Source organism: Zingiber officinale, chromosome 5B (assembly GCF_018446385.1).
Source record: "Zingiber officinale cultivar Zhangliang chromosome 5B, Zo_v1.1, whole genome shotgun sequence".
Lineage (NCBI taxonomy): Eukaryota > Viridiplantae > Streptophyta > Magnoliopsida > Zingiberales > Zingiberaceae > Zingiber > Zingiber officinale.
The window spans coordinates 19,868,083-19,885,527 of record NC_055995.1 but is presented as its reverse complement, the minus strand read 5'-3'; the positions used below and the strand labels follow the sequence as shown (position 1 = coordinate 19,885,527).

Sequence of the window (17,445 nt, the reverse complement as noted above, 5' to 3'; positions counted from 1 at the left end):
GTAGCCGGCAGACAGTTTCACTCTGTTTGCTTCGCTGGCATTTAGTGTAGCAGCGTAGTAGCCGGCAGACGGTGGACTCTGTTTGGCTTCATTGGTCAGGTGACTCAGCGTGGGAGCCGACAGAGATACCTCCCCGTTATCGTATACCGGGAGATGAGAGCATTGAGCTCCCCCATTTATGATTTAGGGTCAGAGGACAGGAGTACTCCGACAGCATCCCGTCCACTCACTCACTCATCAGGTGTAGTGATGGTAGAGTGCACGGTTGTCACAGCCCTACCCACTCGGTCTCACCATTGTGTGTGAGACGTCGGGGGTGACCAGGACGCATCATTGGCATCATACGCATTTTTGCATTTACTGCCTGCACTTATATTCTGCATTTGGATGGATGCATATGTTTGACATGCATCCAGGATTTAGTCTGACGACCTGATTATTCTGATAGGTGGCCCTGGTGAGTGCAGTACTCTTCAGCTTTTTCTATTATGCATTACCTTCTTTTGTTCAGGAGACTGTACTCCATAGTTATTACTATTTGATATAGTTTACTATACATGTCAACTAGGTATCTGCTGAGTTGTTGAACTCACCCCCGTGGACTCTATATTTTTCAGGTACCAGGTTGTTATGATGTCGCTTGGAGTATCCTGTCTGCTGGTCCCCACGTCACATCAGAAGACTTATCGGTTTCACGTATATTTTGTTTGTTTATGTATCAGTTTGTTTAGCTCTGTACTCCGGTTTTATTTTTGGAGTGTTGATGTTGGTATGTGGTATTTTGTATTTGTTGTTGGTTGTGTAAGCCTAGCCGGCTAGTAGTTTTTGTGCTTTGGTTTGTATTGGGTTTCTGTCATTTTCGTTGTGTTGGTTTTGTTCCAGCCGTGTGGGCTGATGATATATATATAACTGCGTGGTTGTGTGTATATTCCAACCGCCTGTGGCTGATGTATATTATGCCTGTAGAAATGCTTCAGATTGTCACCCGTACAGGGGAGGTGCTGTCGAAATTTCTTCGGACAGGGACTCCTATGGGGCGTGACAATTTAGTGGTATCAGAGCAGGTATACGATACTTGCTATGTGTTCTAGATTTTTTAGATTTATCGGATACCAATTTATTTGGTATCAGAGATCGGCTTACGAGTCTTATTTTCCCTGTGTTTCGGATTTTGTGTTTTGGTCTTCTCGATGTGACTTTTCGGGTTTTGGGACCTGGCAGCAGGACATCTCCAAGCTATAGGAGGTATGTTGGTATACTGTTATCCTACCTTTTGGTTAGTATATGCACTGTTGACTATTATAGTTTATGACATGTATTAGTATTCTTTATTAGTACCTGTCTGGTTGTTGTGGCATATATTATATGTGATGGGTTAGCCACTAATCTTGATTGACCTTAATAGAGATTAAGGATTATAGGCTTTGGTGATTTTACATATCATACCCCCAGTAGTTTTAGCTTCTGTTACGATTAGTTGGTTAGAAGATCGAGGCACATACCAGCCTCTGTTATTATTAGCTGTGTAGTGGATGGTATCTACCTATTTATGTTGACCTAGCCAGTAGTATATCATGTTATTTTAGTTAATTTCATCAGTAAATATTGGTTTACTCTTGTTAGATCGGTCAGTAGGAGTCTGATTTACACTTGTTGATTTGGGTAGTTGTATATTGATATACCTTAGTTGCTTGTGGAGGATTAAGGTATTCTTGATTAGTTAGTAGATGACTGATTTAGTTTTGTTGGTTTGATCAGTAGAGGACAGTCATATTCTATTTTTAGAGGTTCGAATCTTTGGGTTATTTGTGCTTAGTTTGGTATCTAGAGCACATTTGAGTACATGTTTTGTACTGACGTGGAAAAGACTGAATTGACAGTATACCATTGTTGATTTGGGTCAGTCTATAGTGGATCGATGTATCCTATTCCATGTGGACTTTAATTTTTGACCGTATGTACCTAGTTGGATAACTTAGAAGGTAACCCTGCAGTTTCAGAATGCTAGGTTGATTGGGTCAAATATGCTGATTATGTCTATCTTTGTTGCGTGTACATATGATTGTTATGTGTGGTAGGAGTGTTTTGATGGACGGTCAAATTGCATGTAGTGAGTGTATATTTTTCCAGTTATAATTGTTGTGGGTTTCTGATAGATTATGCCCGAGTGGTCTGATTGGTTTATTGGAGGTATTTTGTTGATTAAATCTATGTTGTGAAATGTGTACATGTGTTTGAGTGTCATATTGGAAGTATCTTGTCGACTACATCGGTGTTGTGATATATACATATGTGTTTGGTGTGGTATCTGAGGTATCTTGTTTATTATGTGTGATTTGTGAGTGCACCTGGGTTTAGTATGCCTTATTGGAAGTATATGTTGATTATACTCTTGGCATATGTGTATATATGTCATGTGAGTGTTGTTTGAGGTGTATTGTCGATTATACCTATGTTGTTATATGCACACGGGTTCGATATGCATTGTTGGAGGTATCATGATGATTTATTACCTATGTTGTGAGTATGTTTGTTGTGTATTAGTTGGAGGATTATGTCGATTATACATATGTTATGTATGCACGTGTGCCAGGTGTATGATGGGTAGCATCATGATGATTCTACCTATGTTGGATGTAGAATGGGAGTGTCTACATTATGTTATTGGTCATATTACCCTGTCAATTAATTCTCCTATTAGTGGGTGGACGACCCACTAGGATGATGATACAGTTGACGATGGATTTGATTTGCTTATTAGGGTGTTATACCCTTGGCTGCCCACAGTGATCTGTGATAGAGTGACCTCATGCAGTCTCTAGCTAGATAGTTAGGTGTCCTGAGTACTGATAGATCGTTTGTGGTGGAGCGTAGCTCCCACATATTATTGTTGGTTTATGGTGGAGCGTTGCTCCCATATATTTTGGGTTGTTTGTGGTAGAGCGTAGCTTCCACATATTGTGGATTGCTTGTAGCGGAGCATAGCTTCCATATTTATTTCAGATATATGTTACGGATTATTTGTAGTGGAGTGTTACTCCTACATATTGAATATTTCTTGTGGTAGAGCGTTGCTTCCACATATGTGGTATTTTCTGTGATGGAGCGTTGCTCTCACACTGGAGGATCTATTCTTTGGTGATTTATATTGTTGGTGATCAGATCTGTTTATTGTTGAGGATCTTATGATTAGGAATGTCTGTGATACGGACATTATGTGTCTTGGTTTCACCATTAGGGCTTGCAGTGCCCTAGATGTTAGCATGAACTCGATGATTCTGGTATTTCGAGGATGTTTGGATCGGTTTCCATTGTCTTTGTCGACGATGTTGTGATCTATTTCGGATCCGCGGTGAGTCACGCACATCATCTTTGTATAGTTCTAGAGATGTTTCGATGGAACATCTATATGCGAAGATCAGTAGTGCGAAGTTTGGTTGTCTTCTGTGAGATGTTTGAGACACACGGTCACCAATAGGGTATACCGTGGTTCCACAGGAGATCGAGGTTGTTACCGTTGGAAGTAGACGAAGTCTATAGAAGAGGCTCGCAACTTTCTTTGTTTGGCTCGATATTTCCGGAGATACGTTGAGGGTTTCTCTCGGATAGCTATGTCACTGACACGCCTGACCTGGAAAGGCGTGAAGTTCACTTGGACTGAGAATGACAAGACCAGCTTCTAGGATCTGAAGCGGAGACTAGTGTCGGCTCTGATTTTGAATTATTTTTTTTCCTTCTGGAGAGGACGGATATGTCCTCTGCACCGACGCATCTATTCAGGGTTTGAGCGTTGTTCTGATGCAGCACGATATGGTAGTCTTCTATGCTTTTCGTCGGTTGAAGGAGCATGAGAAGATCTACCCTGTACATGATCTGGGCAAGTTGCCATTATTTTTGCCTTGAAGATTTGGCGGCATTATCTGTACGACATTACATTTGAGATTCTCACTGACCATAGAGTCTCAAATATCTGTTTTACTTAGAAGGAACCTAATCTCCGACAGAAGAGATGGATGGAATTCCTAAAGGATTTTGATTGTACCATTAGCTATCACCCAGGGAGAGCTAATGTGGTTGCCGATGCACTTAGCAGGAAGTCCAAAGGGACTTTAGCTTACCACCGAGTTGTGGTCACAGACTTGATACAAGATTTCTCCGAGTTGGGCCTTGAGGGGTAAGGACAGACAGAGCAGGGTACTCTGGTTACCATGGTTGCTCAGTCATCGATCAGGACGGGGATCCGAGAGCCCTAGGCTACTGATCAGTATTTGCAGTTTGTTTACAGTCAGATAGCTTCCGGGCAGTAGACCGAGTTCACACGAGACGAGGAGGGTGTTATACACTTCCAAGGCAGATTATGCGTACTTCAGTCTCATCCGGTCTTATAGGAGTTACCTCCGGAGGCTCATTGCTCATGATTGCTGTTCACCTAGGCGGTACCCGTATGTACCAAGATTTGAGGTGTTTCTATTGGTGGAACGACATGAAGGAAGACATCGCGGATTTTGTAGCTAGATGTCTTGTTTGTCAGCAGACGAAGAATGAACAGAGACTGTCGGATTACTTCAGCGGATTCCTATTTCCGAGTGGAAATGGGAACACATTACCATGGACTTTGTGGTGAATCTGCCTAGGACACGACGAGGCTATGACGCGATTTGGGTAATTGTTGATTTATTTAACCCAAATCCACGCACTCGTTAGCGATCCAGAAGATGGATTTCCTGGATCGATTGGCAGATCTGTATTGCCGGGAGATCATCACATTATATGGTGTCCCTTTGACTATCATTTCGGATAGAGACCCTCGATTTACGTCTCGATTCTAGCAGAGTCTGCAGCAGGCCTTGGGCACTCAGTTCTGTTTCGGTACAGCTTTCCATCCTCAGACAGATAGATAGTCAAAGCGGACCATTCAGACTCTAGAGGACTTGCTGAGATCGTGTGTATTGGATTTTGGAGGTAGTTGGAAGGACCATCTGCCATTGGTAAAGTTCGTCTACAACAACAGCTTACATTGGCCTGTCCAGATAACACCGTTTGAGGCGTTGTATGGTACACTTTGTCGGACACCCACCCTCTGGGAGGAGGTTGGGGAGGCCCAGTTATTGGGACCTCATAGAGCTCAGCTTGAGACAGAGTTAGTCCGTACTATTAGACAGAGAGTGTCAGAGGCACAGGACTGCCAGAAGAGTTATGTTGATCGGAGTCGGAGACTTTTAGAGTTCTCCATTTGTGACCATGTATTTCTGCGAGTTTCACCCACGAAATGAGTGAAGAGATTGACCTCAGAGGTAAGCCAGCTCCGCGATACATTGGACCTTTCCAGATTTTGGAGAGGATTGGAGCGGTAGCTTACTGGCTAGCACTACCACTGTCCTTGGTAGGCGTGTACTATGTATTCCACGTATCTATGCTGAGAAGATATGTACCCGACCCGATGCATTGTGCTGACAGATATACCAGTTCCCGTTCAGCCTGATGTCACTTATGAGGAGGTTCCGATACGAATTTTTGACCGGAAAGAGCGTCAGTTGCGGAACAAGATTATCTGGCTGGTTAAAGTCGGATGGTAACATCATTCGGATGAGGAGGCTAATTGGGAGCTCGAGGATACTATCCGAGCTCGATATCCCCATCTTTTTCCTTAAGGTATGTGATTTAATTTACCGTTCAGCATTTATACGCTTTACCTGTTGTTAGTGTTTGCTGATGGTAGGTAACGAAATTTGGGGACCAAATTTTATTAGTGGGGGAGAATATAAAATACTAAAAATAGGCAAATATTGATAAGGGAATTTTCTGGAATTTTTCGGAAATTTTTTCGGAGCTCGTACGGACGAGTTAACGGGGATTAAAACGGGGCCCGGAAAAGCCTGTTTAGGCTACCCCGTTTTAGCGAGGAAATGTTTATTTATTTTTCCTTTTTCTTTTATTTTCTTTACTTCTTTTTCTTCGCCGACTCCCCGCGTGCCCGATCCTTTTCTTCTCCCCAACACCGACGGTTTCCATTTCCTCAACGTCGGTTCTTCTCCTCCTCTCCTTTGATTACTCTTCTTTCACTCACTGTCGCAAGCCGTCGATTCTCTTCCTCGTGTCTTCCTCGCGGACCGCAAGATATGCCTTAATCGACCCAGTCGATTCCCTTCTCTGCCGACGCCAACCCCCTCACCTGTGCCCTAGTCGCCAGCTAGCCGGCCGCCGATCATCATCCACTGGACGCCGGAGCTTTACCCTTTTCTCTTGGATTTATCTCCTTTGTTTCGGCCAGAATCTCTACTCTGCCCTAGCACCGACAGATGGCTGCCCCTTTGCTACGACATGGCAGCACAACCGCCACCCGAGCCTAGCTTGATTCATTGTCGCCCCTTCTTCCCTATTAGAGTGTAGCCTCGGTATGGGCTGGACTTCAGCCAAGAGGAAGGATTCATGCACTAGCCTTGGTTAGTCGTCGTTCCTTCTTCCCTTTTTCTTGCCACAGAATGCCACAATCCACCCTGACATAATCGTGGATTCCTCGACACCAAAGGGGATTTGATTTGGAGGTTAGTAGTTTCATCCAACCCTGATTATCGATTTCAACAATGAATCTTTGTTTGCTATGAATTATCGAGTGTTGGATTTGCTTTAGGGATCAACAGCCACACTGGTTTGCTTCGGTCACATTTTTCCAGCAGCAAACAACCTTCATCTAGCAGCTCACTTTATTTCAGTAGCCACAGCGGCTGTGAATTGAGGTAAGGTTCGGGTATCAGAAGTTTTCTTGTTGTAATTCAGTTGTTTGGACTGATTCTAAGAGGAATGGATGTTTTGTTGTTCCTTAGGTGGTTGTCGATAGAAGCTTTAGGGCAGTGAGGGGGATTTCCAGCGGCCCACCTTGTTTATGGCTGTGAGTTTGAGGTATGTTGTAGGAATTTGGCTACGTGTTGTAGTGGATAATGGATTGATTTAGGTATGATCTAATTACATGATTATGTGTAGGTTTGAATTGGAGGTTGTAATTAGTTGTCGAGTGTGAATTAGGTTTATATTTATGTGTTGACTAGGGTTTTTGCCCTAATTCAGTGTTAGAGATTTTATTTAGCTACTTATTTGAATTTAGCTAAATAAAATATACACATTGATTGATACAGGACTTTGATTCGAGACGAGACGTTGGATTTGACTGGATTGGACCTGCTATTTGAGGCGGGTACCTTGACTTATCTTTTTGATATGTCTTGTTGATATGTCTAGTAGGTTATAGCTTTTAGTAATAATTATGTTCGTCCTTATTTTGGTACGTCACTACCGGATACTCGTTACATGCTTGTTTGCTCACCTGTTATGCATTTTATGCTAGTATCCATATGATTATATATATATGCTCAGTGAGGTAGTGACATATCATGCTTGTTATGTTCAGGACTTAGGTTTTTGATATCCTATCTGACCTGTGTACTTTAGTTCTTCGTATTTGACCATCGATACTACGATACTCATGTTATATATATGGATATGGTTATGCTGATCAGTTTATTGTTATGCTTAGTGTCATGCATCATGATTGCATGCTGCGCGATTGTCGGCTCCACTATGGTAGAGCACATCGCCAGTTACATATACTGCACACACCACCACTCATGGATTAGTGGTATATCAGGCAAGTGTGTGGTGGTTCTGCTGTTTGGCTCCGTTGGTCAGATGACTCAGCGTGGTAGCCGGCAGACAGTTTCGCTCTGTTTGCTCCGCTGGCATTTAGTGTAGCAGCATAGTAGCCGGCAGACGGTGGACTCTGTTTGGCTCCGTTGGTCAGGTGACTCAGCGTGGGAGCCGACAGAGATACCTCCCCGTTATCGTATACCGGGAGATGAGAGCATTGAGCTCCCCCATTTATGATTTGGGGTCAGAGGACAGGAGTACTCCGACAACATCCCGTCCACTCACTCACTCATCAGGTGTAGTGATGGTAGAGTGCACGGTTGTCACAGCCCTACCCACTCGGTCTCACCATTGTGTGTGAGATGACTGACTGGCGTCAGGGGTGACCATGTCATAGGCATCATTGCATTTATTTTTGCTGCACTTATATGTCGCATTTGGATGGATGCATATGTTTGACATGCATGTAGATTTATGATACCTCTCGGTCATTATTCTGATAGGTGGCCCTAGTGAGTGCAGTATTCTTCAGCTTTTTCTATTATGCATTACCTTCTTTTGTTCAGGAGACTGTACTCCATAGTTATTACTATTTGATATAGTTTACTATACATGTCAACTAGGTATCTGCTGAGTTGTTGAACTCACCCCCGTGGACTCTATATTTTTCAGGTACCAGGTTGTTATGATGTCGCTTGGAGTATCCTATCTGCTGGTCCCCACGTCACATCAGAAGACTTATCGGTTTCACGTATGTTTTGTTTGTTTATGTATCAGTTTGTTTAGCTCTGTACTCCGGTTTTATTTTTGGAGTGTTGATGTTGTTATGTGGTATTTTGTATTTGTTGTTGGTTGTGTAAGCCTAGCCGGCTAGTAGTTTTTGTGCTTTGGTTTGTATTGGGTTTTCTGTCATTTTCGTTGTGTTGGTTTTGTTCCAGCCGTGTGGGCTGATGATATATATATAACTGCGTGGTTGTGTGTATATTCCAGCCGCCTGTGGCTGATGTATATTATGCCTGTAGAAATGCTTCAGATTGTCACCCGTACAGGGGAGGTGCTGCCGAAATTTCTTCGGACAGGGACTCCTCTGGGGCGTGACATAAGAGGCTACGACAAGGACCGAGAGGAGGAATTGGTTTTGGTCTTCCGATGAAATTAAGCTTCCCGTGTTCACCCCAAACACCCAACTTAATTTCATCAATAATAATTCATTCCACTAAAGAATTATTACTGAACTACCGCACCAATCCCAAATTACATTTTGGGTTTCTTCTTATTATGAGTGTGTTAGTCTCCATGTGTTTAAGATGTCGGATATTCACTAATTAATTGAGTTACTGACAACTCATTTTAATTAATGTCTTAGTCCAAGAGTAGTATCACTCAACTTTATCGTCATGTCGGACTAAGTCCACCTGCAGGGTTTAATATGACAATCCTTATAAGCTCCTCTTGGGGACATTATCAACCTAGATTACTAGGACATAGTTTCCTTCTATAATCAACAACACACACTATAAGTAATATCATTTCCCAACTTATCGGGTCTTTTGATTTATCGAGCTAAATCTCACCTTTTGATAAGTTAAAGAAATAAATACTAAATATATGTGCTTGTTATTATATTAGGATTAAGAGCACACACTTCTATAATAACTAAGGTCTTGTTTTTTTATTAAGTCAGTATAAAAAGAACTTACCTTAAATAGTTCTACTCAATACACTTAGAGTGTACTAGTATAATTTATTAGTCAAGATAAACTAATACCTAATTACACTACGACTATTCCAATGATTTGTTCGTTTCCATCTTGTCGTGTGCAATTATTTATAATTTATAAAGAACTGATAACATGATCTTCTGTGTGTGACACCACACACCATGTTATCTACAATATAAATTAATCGAACAACTACACTAATTATGTAGGCATTTAACCAATGTGATTCTTATTTCTAAGTAAATATTTACAAAAAGCTAGGCTTTTAGTATACATTTCAACAATCTCCCACTTATACTAAAAGATTATGCTACCATATACCCTGCCATACATCTTATTCCCAACCCTTCTACATGCCCATCAAAAGCTCTTGCCTTAAGGGCCTTAGTGAAAGGATCTCCTAGGTTATCACCTGATGCAATCTAGGTGGCAACAACTTCTCCTCGTTATACGATGTCTCGTATTTGGTGGTACTTGCGCTCTATTGTGTTTACTTGCCTTATGGTCTTATGGTTTCTTCGAGTTTGCTACTGCACCACTATTATTACAATAAATTGTAATAAATTTTTGGGCAAACCAGAAATCATATCTAAGTCCATCATGAAGTTTCTAAGTCATATAACTTCTATAGCTGCCTCAAAGGCTGCCACATACTCAGCTTCTATAGTGGAGTCTAACAAAGCACCTTTGCTTAACACTCCTCTATAGTTATGGCTTTACTTTCTAAAGTAAACATAAAACCCCGAGGTTTACTTACTATTATCCCTATCTGATTGGAAGTCAAAATCCGTGTAGCCCACAGGGATCAAACCATCTGTTTGGTAAACAAGCATATAATTTCTAGTCCTTCTCAGGTACTTTAATATATGATTTACCGCAGTCCAGTGTCCCAGTCCAGGGTTACTTTTGATATCTACTAATCATGCCCACGGCAAAACAGATATTTGGTCTTGTCCATAGCATACATTAGGCTTCCGATAGCATAAGGAACTACCTTCATGTCCTCTATCTACTTTGATGTCTTCGGAGACATCTCTTTTAGATAAAGTTACTCCATGTCTAAAAGGTAGAAAACCTTTCTTGAAGTCTTGCATGCTAAAATGAGCTAGGATTGTATGAAGCTCGGGATAAACACAACATTCTTTTCTTGTGATCCCTTGATCCCTAGAATATGTGCACATTCTCCCAAGTTCTTCATATCGAATTGCTTGGACAACCACCCTTACTTCCGACAACACTTTGATATTATTTCCAACTATCAAAAAAATGTCATCTACGTATAGTACAAGAAATACCACCACATTTCCATCACAATTCTTGTATACACAAAAACTCATCCGAACACTGAATAAATCAATAGATCTAGATTACTTCATTAAACCGGATGTTCCAAGATTTTAAAGCTTTTGCTTCAGTCCATAGACCGATTGAGCTTACATACTAGATGCTCTTAGCCCTTTGCAATAAACTCCTCTGGTTGCGTTATATGGATGTTTTCTTCAAGACTTCCATTAAGGAAAACTGTCTTGACATCCATTTTCCAAATCTCATAATCCATATGAGCGGCAATAGATAAAAGAATCGGGATAGACTTTAAGCATGGCTACCGGTGAAAAGGTTTTCTTATAATCTATACCCTTTTTCAACAAGCCTTACTTTGAAAGTTTCCACCTTCCCGTCTGTCCTTCTTTTTCTATTGTGGACCTAATGACTTTTACATCATTTGGTGATTCTACAAGGTCCCAGACTTTATTAGAATACATATATTCTAATATTCAGTATTCATTGATCTTTCCCAAGATGCTGCATCTTTATCTTGGAGTGTTTCATCATATGTCCGGGGATCAGGTTCATGTTCACCAGGGATCAAGTCCAAAGACTCTCCCAAAACATGAATCTTTCAGGTTACCTAACAACCCTCCCACTACGACGAGGTAATTTCTGTAATTATGTATCATATGTGGTACGTGTTGTAGTTTCCTATGATATCTCATCTTGTACAGTTGGTACTAGATTAGACGTGTCCTTTATTATTTCCTTAAGAATAAATTTACTTATAGGCTTGTGATTCATTACATAGTCCTCTTTTAAAAATCGGGCATTGGTGCTAACCATGACCTTTTGATTTTTAGGACTATAAACTTTCTTTCGTTTCTCTAGGATAACCCACAAACAAGTGAACTCTTGTCCATCTTATCAGTGTCTCCCTTTAGCACATGTGCTGGACTACCCAGAATCCGAATATACTTCAAATTAGGCTTACGCCTATTCTGCAATTCTATGTGAGTAGAGAATTCTGACTTAGAAGGTATTATGTTTACTTCTGTTTTCAGAGTATATCCTCAAAATGATTTTGGTAACTCATCATCGATCTAATCATTTACATAAGAGTCCTATACCTTTTTTCTACTACACCATTCTGTTAGGGTATACCAGGTGCAGTTAGTTGGGATTGAATCCCTTCCTCTGATAAGTAACTCCTAAACTCTCCTAAGAGGTACTCACCACTATGATCTCACCGTAGTGTCTTAATACTTTTACTTTGACGTTTCTCCACATCAGTCTTGTACTATTTGAACTTATCAAAGCACTTAGACTTGCGGCGCATCAAGTAAATATACCCGTATCTCGAATAATCATCTATAAAAGAGACGAAATATTCAAAACCAACTCTTGCCTGGATAGTCATAGATCCACACAAATCAGAATAAACCAATTCCAACACTTCTTTGGCTTTATACCCCTTAGACTTAAAAGATCTTTTGGTCATTTTTCCTTCCAAGTAAGATTCGCAGGTTGGAAAGTTTTCCACCACCAATGAACCCAAAAGTTCATCGACTATTATTCTTTGAATCCTACTCAAGTCAATATGACCTAGCCTTAGATGCCAAAAATATGATTGGTTCATCTCTGAAGGTTGCTTTCTCTTATTAAAGTTAGAAGATGTGTTATTAATTTCCATTTGCATCGTGGGAGTTATTGGATTTATAAATTGTCAACCAACGTCCCAGAACAGATAACTTCCACTACAACATTTTTCACCAATGGCAACGTCCAAAAAATGTGGCCTAAAGTATAAAAACTGTTGCCTTTTCTTTAGACAACGGTTTTTAAACCGTGGTATAGTCAGCCATTGCCTTTTGTTTAGGCAACGGTTTTACTAATAATTCGCAACACTATAAAAAAAATCGCAACCTTTGATGAATATAACCAACGGTTTTTTAATCATTCTATGGCAACGGTTTATGACCGTTATCTATGATAGCAACAGAAAAAACCATTGCCTTTGATTGCAACACAGGAAAAACTGTTGCCTTTGATTGCAACACAGGAAAACCGTTGTTATTGATAACAACAGAGGAAAACTGTTGTCGTTGATAGCAACAGAAAAAATTAATACTGAAAATATACCAATTGAAGAAAATTATACCAATTAAAGAAAAACATGCTCAAAATATATTAATCATCCACATACATATTGAAGAAAATTAATTACATTGTTATCCAAAACAAAATATTATAATACTCAAACAAATATACTAATTAACAAAGTATGCATCATCTTCATCCACATTTGTCTTAATATTTCTCTACCTTAAACTTAAATCTTTGCACACAAAATATAAAATCATTTGTCATCTATCATTACTGATCAAAACATTTGATCTGCATCCACATTTGACCTTCATCCGCTATCAGTACTTGTACTAAAAAATCAAGCTATATAGCATCATCTTCTTCCGCTTCTATGTCCAACATTTGATCTTCATCCACATGATCACCATCCATATTAGGATCCTATATATAAAATTTAAAATATTAAGACCTCACCAATCATCATAAATAATAATTGAAAAATCATAACTACTAGAGAGTTATAAATGTTGAATAAATTATTAGATAAATGTTGACTCATGGTGATGACATGACTCATGTTGAATGACATAATTGGATTCATACTGATAACTGAGAAAAATACACAGAAACTAAAATGCATAAAAGCAACAATCTGATATCACAGGGGTGAGTGAGCACAGGAGTAAAATGCATAAAAGCAACAATCCGATATCACAGGGGTAACTAAGAAAAATACTGATGACATGACTCATGTTGAGTGAGCACAGAAGTGTTGTCAATAAGAAAAAATAGGCGTGATATCATATCATAAAAGCAATATTCTTTTGGCATCGAGTTATAGATTAGGTCCATTTGAGTTCTTGATACCATCATCTGCATTGGATAGGGGTCAGGCATTGGAGGTAGTAGCGAAGTGAATAGCATACAGACAAATCGGATAAGAAACAACAGATTGGTGCTTGCCATCATCAGGGAGGAAAAAAAATCAATCCTAGAGGGAAGTAGTGGTTAATGGATTTTGGAATCAAATAGCGGAATAGAGAATATTAAACTACAATTGCAGACCTTAGATTAGCTGACTACCACAAAAGATTGTATTCCTCAAACTCGAGTTGGCCACTGTTAAGTTACTAAAGTCTCTGGGTGCATCAATGTCTTTGGCAAAGCATTAGACATTCGCACACCACAAAGCCTTGCTCAAGTCTAAGAAAAGGCATTTAATTATAGAAAATATTAAAAAAAACATATGTATAGCACAAAAAAAAAGAATATTGTAGAATTACAAAGAAAACATTAGGTGCATAATGAGAACTGATATTATCTAACCCACTACAGATGTTAGTTTGGTGCATATTCAATGCTTGTAATGTAACACTCATAGCATGACCAACCAAATCTGTGTATATATTACTGGTTATAATTTGCATGTCTCCTTGCATTGCTTCTTCTAGGCTTGTGCTACTGTAAGTGAGCCTTTAAACCAATTCAGAGCCTAAAATGATACCTAAGGTCAGAGGTAGAATATCACACACATACTAGGGCATCCATAATATGGTCCGGTGACGATGCCTTGCATCATGAAGATTCAGACTCAAATCCTAGTATGTCAATAAGTTCTTAGCCCAAACCTAAATTTCTATTTGTCAAACCCTGAGCAGGTGTCTTTGTTTGATTACACACATTAATTACCAGGCAAGAATAGGTGACTCCTAGAGGAAAAGATGTGCCAGTATAGGTTAATACCCACAACTGAATTTGACTATTTACATTTGAAATTTATCACGTGATTATGTATAAAAACAGCCTAAAATTAGTACAAAGTAATTATCGCAAATGTAGGGGTGGTAAAAGATGCAACATTTTACAAAATAGATCCAACTATCTGTTCCAATTTTCAAACACAGTGAAAGTCGAGACCCCAAGTTAGTCAGGTATACCAAGGACAAGATATGAAGATCTAACTAATAACTAAATTTGGAGTCTATTGAAGGATGCAATAAGTCAAGAGGTTACGTGCAATAAGTCAAGTTAGACAGGTATACCAAGGATGCAATAAGTCTATTGAAAAAGGGAATTACCACAAGTTATGCCTTGAGTGCATAAATATTTGAATAAATTCCAAAAATATTTATTTAATATGAACTTCATTTTTACCTTGGGATTATTTGGAGCATGAGTAGATGTGGATGAACGTAGACCACTATTAGCATCACATGGAGATAACAAAGCTGCCAAAGACTCCATGTCTACTCTTGAGTCATTTTGATTTAACATGGTCCTTAGAAGAAGTTGAAATTTTTGCTCCATTGCTGCCATCTCTTTACTATGTTTTACCTCCATCTCTTCATGTTTTGCTTCTATCTCGTGCACCTTATCAATTAAATGTTTGACTTCATTAGCATGCCTTTTCTCAATTTCTGTTATTTCTTCATTTCTTTTTAAGAGTGTAGGTGTTGTAGTTCTTCCATAGCATCGCACTCTCCCTGGCTTCTCTTTGCCAAATACAGTCTTAAAAGCCTCAGTAGAAGGTACACCAGAATTTTCAATCAAGTCTTGAAGTTTTGTCTAGCAATTGTATAAGTAATGTTAATTGTGATAGTGAATAATTACATTTGACATGTAAAGCGGAGAGAAACACTTACAATTGCATTATTTGTTTCTTACTCTAGTTGTTTTCCTTTCTTACTCTGTCGAGTTTCAATGAACATTTCAGCTTGAGTTGGAGACTCTTTATCCTCCTTGCTTGCACTCTGCATGAAGAAAACAATGATTTAAGCACTAAATTTAGGCCAATTTAAATGTATGCTTATAACAAATAGAATAGAATACCAATCTCTCCTTTATACAAGCAAAACTTATAGGCCCTGCATGGTGTCTCCATTTTTGCTGAGCAATATTTTTAGCATTTTGATCACTTATTTCCTAAATTCATCAATGAAAAATGAATTTTATCAAACATGAAAAATATAATATAAAATATTACTTAATTATAAAAATATGTATCTTACTTGAATGGTTTCAAGTCTCCAATAATCCATCAACACTCTAAAGTGTGCTTCTGGTATGTCTTGAGGACGATTTTTCAGCCGCTCGTGCATGGTTGTATACTCGGTGAAATGATTTTTCTTAATCCAACATTTATATCGCCTCCAAGCATCATTTATAATACCATACACAGCCTTCTCCCCTCTTTCTGGAATGATGTATTTTTGCTGCCAAGAAAAGTAATGCAGTTATAAAGATCTAATTTATAAAAATACTAAAACACACATGTAGTAGAAACACAAAAGTAAAAAAATTGATACATTGATATAATTCCATATGTGTTGTTTGTTTGGTATAGCTTTCCAATTTGTGTAAGTAAGAGGACACAAATCTGCACTTCTTGCTATTGTTCCCAAGAAACAACTAAGTTGAGAAACTGTCTTCTGGTCTGGTCCAACGGGTTCTCCTTCTTTATTCAAGATTATTTCTTGTCTATCATTTATTGATCGTTCATAAACTTTTTTACACAATGTCTTTCCCCGTTTTCTCTTCGATGTTGCCCCTAATTAACATTACGAATAAACAAGAAATTTCATATTTTCATAATGTCTAAAATAAGCAAAGACACTTAAAACACAAATGAGTTAAAATCAAAAGTTGATATCCCCTTAAACTAGAAAAAATGTTACCTTCGGTTGTATTGTCATTAGTATCCTCATCTTCTTCATTTTCAAAGTTGATATCCCCTTCAACTTCTTGTTCTATGTCATTTTCTTCACTCTCTTCATCTTCTAATTCCTCTTCTTCAAGTTGATCCCTATGGTTATTAATATATTTTTCAAGTGATATAGCAGGACACTTTGAAGTAGCCTTTGGCTTCTTAGAGGTTGGTTGTTCTTCCGTAGATCCTTGACCATGATCTCCTATTGTATTTCTCAGTTGTCTCTTCAAATTATTTGGACAAAATCTGTCATTTTGGTCATCAATCTTCTTAGATGATTCAGGTTGGACTAAAAATGCATGGTTATCAAGGTCTTTTTGACTTGGAATGTAAGTAGATCCTCCAACTTCGACTTCACTTCCAGTGGCTAAGGATTGCCTCATCTGGTCTTGCTTTTTGTGGTGTGTTTGAGTAGATCTTCCTACTTGGACTACACTTCCAATGGCTAATAGCTTCTTCCTCTGTTCTTGCTTTCCATGTTGCATCAAAGTAGATCTTACTTCTAACTTTTCTTGCTGCATTCTAACTTCTTGAACTGCACTTGTAGTGCCTAATGGCTGCTTGCTTTGGTCTTTCTTTTGATGTTGTATTTGAGTATTTCTAGCTTCTTGGACTACACTTGCAACAGTAGAATTTTTCCTTGGCTCTTGATTTGAAGTTAATTCTTTGTTTTTCTTCATATTTTTGGCACCTTCTTGAATTTCACTTGTAGTGGTCAATGGCTGCTTCCTTTGGTCTTTCTTTTGATGTTGTATTTGAGTATTTCTAGCTTCTTGGACTACACTTCCAGCCGTAGAATTTTTCCTTGGCTCTTGCTTTGAAGTAGATTCTTTGTTTTTCTTCATATTCTTGGCACCTTCTACTTTTACTTTATACAGTTTGAGCAATTCAGCACTGGACTTACCTTGAAATTGATGAGGTTCAATATCAATTCTCCTGTTCATTTTTCTAAAAAAGGAAAAAAAACCAAAAGCACATAAAATGATTAAAACAATAACATAACAAGTGAGACAATGTATG

At 38.9% G+C, this 17,445-nt stretch overlaps 1 pseudogene; it reads right to left on the bottom strand.

Moving 5' to 3' along the window:
- The window catches only part of LOC121986551, a 57,452-nt pseudogene that overhangs the window by 6,700 nt on the left and 33,307 nt on the right, over nucleotides 1-17,445 (bottom strand).